The sequence below is a fragment of the Lycium barbarum genome, chromosome 11 (assembly GCF_019175385.1).
Source record: "Lycium barbarum isolate Lr01 chromosome 11, ASM1917538v2, whole genome shotgun sequence".
In the NCBI taxonomy this organism is placed as follows: Eukaryota; Viridiplantae; Streptophyta; class Magnoliopsida; order Solanales; family Solanaceae; genus Lycium; species Lycium barbarum.
In genome coordinates, this window is record NC_083347.1 from 53,005,005 (window position 1) to 53,012,355 (window position 7,351).

Consider the following 7,351-nt stretch of genomic DNA (forward strand, 5'->3'; position numbering starts at 1 on the left):
ATTCTTTGAATCGAAGTCCATGTGTCAGTAGTAACTTTCTCAAAGAATTCTTCTCTTCATTGTAAAGCTCAAAAAAATCCCTGGTCACGGTAGTACGAGATGGAACCTGAAACATGGGTTGAACAACCCTAACAGAAGATATAAACCCCTTCTTTTCAACAACACTAAAAGGCTGCTCATCGATAATAACCATATGAGCTGAAGCCCTCCTGCACACATCTTGATAAAATTCCCAAGGAACAAGTGATACATCACCTTTTTCACCATCTTTTTTAGGTTGAAAAAGAAATTGTGTTTGATTTTTGTCAAGTTGAAGATAATGGGGAAACATAATACTTTCCAAGGACCATATGTCCATGCAAATTACTAGTACCACAACTGTTACATCCGACATTTTTGCTTATTCGAAAATTCAAGGTAAATTGACTTGCAATGAATAAGGCCACAATTGGACCTTACTTGGCATGAATGTGTAGGTAATGAATACAATGGTGTGGAATTACGAAAGGTGGCCAAGGGCAAAAATTAGAATTTTGGAAATTTGCCTTATGGATTGCAATATGTAGCTAACAAGTTGGACTTAAAAAAAAAACAATAAAACAAGGACCAAAAGGGAAGGCCCAACCAGCCATGCTATGTAAAAAAAAAGGGCCCAAGTCCATGATTTAATTAGGTAATATTATATATGGTTATACATATCCATAGAAGGTTCAAGAAAGCAAGAAAAATCAAGAAAAAGAGAACAAGACCATTTCGGGTTTGAGAGGAGAAAAAGAAAGAAAAGAAAGAAAAATTTTGGAGCCTAATCCTTGAGTTTAAAATTCAATTCTTGTGGGAATACTACTAAGTGCAAAGTCCTCTACAACTTGGTACAATTAGTTTGGCAAGAGGACAAGTTTAGTGCCAAGTGAAGAACTTGAAGAAAGGTAAGGATTTTATGCTTTTGATATGTTATGGAAGGTATATGTATGTTGTAGTATGTGTGAATGAATGAAAAACATGGAAATTTTGTGTGTTGAAAAGTATGCTTGTTGGCCGAATACATGTACATGTATTACATGTCTTGGATGATTTGAATTCATGTTGTAATTTAGTTGTAGTATGGTGGAAATTGTATTAGAAATGGAAGTGGAATGAATTAGTGAAAATTGAAGAATGTAGGAGGTGGCCGTGTGGTATTGTTAGGTGTTGATGGAGTATGAAATTGATCTTGTTTGTATGTTAAGTATGTTATGGTGAAGTGAATGGAAAGATAACAATCTTTATTGTCTTGGAAAAATGGTTATCAAGTTGTTGTAGGAAAGTATGCAACTTTGTTATGATTTATGTAAAAATGGAAATGAATGTATCAAGAGGCAAATTATGATTATTGTTGATGAATTTGGAAGATGGAAATGTATAATGAACTTGTATGTTGAAGGTTAGGAAAAATTGGAAAAGTAGTGGCTTAATGGAGAGTTTGAATGTTTGCATATCTTATGTATATTGTGTTAAAATAGTATGATATGCCTTCGACGTATGTTGTAATGGTTTTGTTGGATGATGAATATGAAAATGATAAGTTTGGTTTGGAAATGTAAGTTTGAAACGAAAGATGTTTCGTTATGTCGAAAGATGGCTAGTGATGCCATAGTGTATGTTTTAATGTCTATTGTTGTTTTGATGTCATTCTGGGTTGTTGTGTTGATGAATTGAGCCGAGCTAAGTCTCGGGGAGGTCTTATATACAGAGGAAATGCTGCCGAAATTTCGGTAGGCAAGTATGTGTTAAGTTGGATTATTGAAAAGTTTGAAACTAACAAATGGTAAACTTGACCATTTCTAGATTTTGGACGAAATTGAAGTCGACGCCAAGCGAGCGTAAGGCGCTGTCGAGGTATGTGAAGCATTTCCCTATGTTCCTAGGCATGTTCTGGATGTGGTAGGCTCGGCCACGAGCCTTAAGTACGACTCCGTTCCCCGGAATTCGAGACGGAAAACCGCTCCAATTCCTTCAATTCAATTGAAGCTATTTTCTTACAAATTTCATTTAAAGTGAATTTTTGTGCAAAACTTCCCTAAACGGAGTCGGAACACTTCCAAACGATTATGGATGACCTCATAAGGTCTATTATCAATAATCTACGTATGTAGCCTCGAGTTGGTCCGAGGCGGGCCCACAAGGCCCGATACTTTCTGTATAATTTTAAATACTTACGTTTTGGTCCGATTTTCTCTAAAAATATCTGGACTATTATTTTGTGTATGATATGGCTATTTTTGTGTAAATTATACAAAATGATTTCTGAACATCTGAGAATCCGATTCTGATAATAATCTGTCGTGCCTTCCCAACTAGGACATAGGCGCGTACTATGCATACTATCTGGATATTCTGATTTTGGCTCGCCGTTTGGCACCCTTCAGTTTGATTGAGTCTGTATGTTGAGTCTGTATGTAAGTAGTTTCTCATTTATCGGTTCGTGTCTGTCTCAATGCATTCTTTCACTGCGACCCGGGCCAGGTTCTGTTATCGTGCATATTTCTCTGCATTGTTCACCGCGTCCCTCGGCATACGGGCCGGGATCTGTTATATCTGTATGATTTTGATATATTGATCTGTGTATGGGGATGGCGGCCAGGATGGCATCTGATATGATCTGATCTGATCTGATTCTGTCTGTCCACCGCGTCCCGTACTAAGAGGGCTGGGTTCTGTTACCGCACCCCCAGACAGGGCCGGGATCTGTATGAATGTATGCGTGTGCCATCTGTATTTATATAAGCACATGCCTCTGTATGATTCTGTATCACTCTGTACTACTCTGCATGCATAATTCTGTCCGACATACTTCTGTCTGTCCGTCTGAATTACGACTATGTCTGTATGTCCGTATGGATTCTGATTCTGCTCGTCTGTCCGTATTATGACTCCATCTGTCTGTCCGGACCATAATTCTGTTTATTTGAATGGAACACGATTCTGTATGTCTGTCTGGATCATGACTCTGTCCGTCAGTCTGATTTATGGTTCTGCCCGTTATGTTTCTGTGACTCCGGTTCGGACTACGCTTATATCTGTTATATTTCTGCTTTACATACTCGGTACATTTTTCGTACTGACCCCCGTTCTTCGGGGGCTGCGCTACATGCCCGCAGGTACAGACGCGCCAGGTGATACGCCGCCAGTATAGGTTTCTGATCCAGCTGTTTTGAAGAGCTCCTTCGATCCGGAGCGTACATTTTTGGTATATATCTTCTGTCTTCCGTATACTCTGTATGTATGGATATTCTGGGTACGGCGGGGCCCTGTCCCGTCATATGATTCTGTATGTCTGTAGAGGCCTGTAGATAGATGTGTGGGTTACGGGTTTCGGCTGTATGTTAGCCTTATCGGCTTATCTGTAAATGTTTGTATGTTCAGGTATATATATATGTTTGCGCGCGTGCCGTATCTGTATCGGCGTACTTCGGTAACATATGTTTTAAAAAAAAAATCCGTATGATTCGAAAGTCAGTCGGGTAGGTATATACGGGTACCCAGTTAGGGTACCAGTCGCGGCCCACGGGGTTGGGTCGTGACAAAAGTGGTATCAAAGCGGTTAGTCCTCGGAATGTCTACAGGCCGTGTCTAGTAGAGTCTTGTTTATCGATGTGTTGTGCACCACATCTATAAACGGGAGGCTACAGGGCATTTAGGATGTTACCCTTCTTTGAATCTTAGATCATGCGATAGAGCCAGCTGTAGGAAATGAACTCCTATCGACTAACTTTTAATTTCAGCCAAAGGATGGCATCGACAGAAGACTATGGCTGATGATATTGGAGGCCGCACAGTACTCAGGTAAGCAGTAATATGAAAGATGTGTGTCGGAGAAGTTGTTTGAAGTGTGGTAGAAATATAAAGTTGAAGATTGAACAGAAACGTGAACAGGAAGGAGCCTCCGATGTTGTTTGAGTTGGGCATGTGAGGTAGGCCTCGACATCTGTATAATTTTATCTGTAATTGTTAGCCCCGTGTGGCTACGAGACGACATGATATGATGTATATATATGCGTATATATGTTGGCCCTGTGCGACATGGTTGGTATTTCTGGTGTACATGTTTTGGATAGTAAGAAAAAAACAGAGGAACCTCTGCCCAAATTTTTACAGAAATATGGAGGAAAACATGTAGATTAAGTACAAAAAGGTCCCGCGATACTTGTTGGACTTTAGTTTTCTTCTGTCGGTGGCCGGAGAACACCTTGCGGTGACATTTTATCAGATTCCACCGACTATTTGGAGGCGAAATTCGTGGGATGAAGACTTAAATCCGTGGGTTATCCGTAATCATCTGTATGTGTATGAAAGTGAATGTTTAAGATTCAGAAAGGCGACATAGTAATTGTACGACTTAGCAGGGGGTGGGACCCGCTACGAAATTTTTTTCGAAAATTTGCTAAGACCCCAATTTGCCCTAAAATTACGTGACAAAGGTCGTGCGGGGCAATCGACGAAATTATATTAGCCCTAACGAGTCAAAATGCATGAATGTTTCGGAGTTAAGCGTGCTCAAGCCAGAGCAATTCTGGGATGGGTGACCCCCTGGGAAGTGACACAAAATTTTTCACAAGTGTAAGTATGATACGTATAAATGGAAATTGGGGTAATCTAAAGGAAAAGAGAATGGGTGGAGTAATTAGTGCCCTTACAGAAGTCGCGCAGACTGATGCGGACTAAATGGGCGAAAAATAAAAAGGTGCAATACCGCTCGGGAAATTGAGCGGATTCGAGTAACAGTCAGAGACGTTCGCCAGTAAGATATTAGTAAATATATCTGTATGTGTGTATGTGTGTGTATGATTTTCGTCTGGTGCCCATATGGGTCAAGAGCCGAGTCCCGGCAACTAAAATTGTGATAGACGAAAGGTTTTACTAAACCGAATACATGAAGCGAAGCAGGGACGACGACCTGAATGTTGTCAAGGGGTAGAAAAGCCCCGATTACATCGTAATTTAGTCTGGTATGACGATGTCAAAAAAAAAATGAGTATGGATGGTAGGAAAGATGAAGGATAAGAAGCGTGAATAAGCGGAATCTCTGAAAGAGTCGATAAGCGACACGCGAGACGATTTGGATGATAACTTGGCTAACCAGGTTACCAATAAGGGGATTTTCCATAAATCACTGGAGCCTTACTAAGAGTGATCTGATTCGGCTTCAGATTCTATCTGTTATACTTCTGCACTTCCGATTCCGCTAAGGCTCTGTCTATTACGCCTCTGTACTTCTGAACTCGATTATGTTTCCAATCTGATAAATCTTTGTATGTCTGATTCTGAATATGTTCCTGGTTGACATACCTCTGTATGATCGATCCTGAATACGTTTCTGTCTGACATATCTCTGTACGATTAACTCTGATTACGAATCTGTCTGACACACTTCTGTATGTCTGACTCCGGATATGAATCCGTCTGATATGCCTCTGTACGTCTGATTCCGATCGCACGTTTTTCTGATACATCTCCGTATGTCTGATTCTGATTACGACTCTGTCCGATACATTTCTGTCTGTCTGACTTTGGTCACGATTTTGTGTGATACAATTCTGTACGTCTGATTCTGATTTCGAATCTGTCTGGTATCTTTCCGTACGTCTGACTCCGATCTCAGGTTTGTCTGACATACTTCCGTACATCTGACTTCGACTACGAATCTGTCCGATACATTTCTGTATGTCGGATCCTGACTACGAATCCGTCCGCCATGGTTTAGTACGTCTGCCTCCGATTACGAATCAGTCCGATATGCTTCTACGCGTCCGGTTCTAGTTCTGAATCTGTAGGTATGAAGTGTCTGGTATGAAGAGGGATTACGATAACGTGGTAGGGAACTCAGGAGTGTAACAAGAAATGATATGGACTATGATGTCTGGAAAGCGTTCGTCTGTTACAAGAATATAGCTTAAAGTTCGATGATTATGTGGGGTATGAGAATATATATTATGAAGGCATTTGATTCAGTGATGTGAAAAATTACCCCATAATGTTGGTGAAGAAGCCATGTCGGAAGGTCAACAAAGGACAACTATAAAGAGAACCCTCCCGAAGTAGTATGACACCCCATAAGGTCGATTTAACATTCGAGGACGAATGTTTTTAAAGGGGGGGAGGATGTTACATCCGACATTTTTGCTTATTCGAAAATTCAAGGTAAATTGACTTGCAATGAATAAGGCCACAATTGGACCTTACTTGGCATGAATGTGTAGGTAATGAATACAATGGTGTGGAATTACGAAAGGTGGCCAAGGGCAAAAATTGGAATTTTGGAAATTTGCCTTATGGATTGCAATATGTAGCTAACAAGTTGGACTTAAAAAAAAAAACAATAAAACAAGGCCCAAAAGGGAAGGCCCAACCAGCCATGCTATGTAAAAAAAAAGGGCCCAAGTCCATGATTTAATTAGGTAATATTATATATGGTTATACATATCCATAGAAGGTTCAAGAAAGCAAGAAAAATCAAGAAAAAGAGAACAAGACCATTTCGGGTTTGAGAGGAGAAAAAGAAAGAAAAGAAAGAAAAATTTTGGAGCCTAATCCTTGAGTTTAAAATTCAATTCTTGTGGGAATACTACTAAGTGCAAAGTCCTCTACAACTTGGTACAATTAGTTTGGCAAGAGGACAAGTTTAGTGCCAAGTGAAGAACTTGAAGAAAGGTAAGGATTTTATGCTTTTGATATGTTATGGAAGGTATATGTATGTTGTAGTATGTGTGAATGAATGAAAAACATGGAAATTTTGTGTGTTGAAAAGTATGCTTGTTGGCCGAATACATGTACATGTATTACATGTCTTGGATGATTTGAATTCATGTTGTAATTTAGTTGTAGTATGGTGGAAATTGTATTAGAAATGGAAGTGGAATGAATTAGTGAAAATTGAAGAATGTAGGAGATGGCCGTGTGGTATTGTTAGGTGTTGATGGAGTATGAAATTGATCTTGTTTGTATGTTAAGTATGTTATGGTGAAGTGAATGGAAAGATAACAATCTTTATTGTCTTGGAAAAATGGTTATCAAGTTGTTGTAGGAAAGTATGCAACTTTGTTATGATTTATGTAAAAATGGAAATGAATGTATCAAGAGGCAAATTATGATTATTGTTGATGAATTTGGAAGATGGAAATGTATAATGAACTTGTATGTTGAAGGTTAGGAAAAATTGGAAAAGTAGTGGCTTAATGGAGAGTTTGAATGTTTGCATATCTTATGTATATTGTGTTAAAATGGTATGATATGCCTTCGACGTATGTTGTAATGGTTTTGTTGGATGATGAATATGAAAATGATAAGTTTGGTTTGGAAATGTAAGTTTGAAACG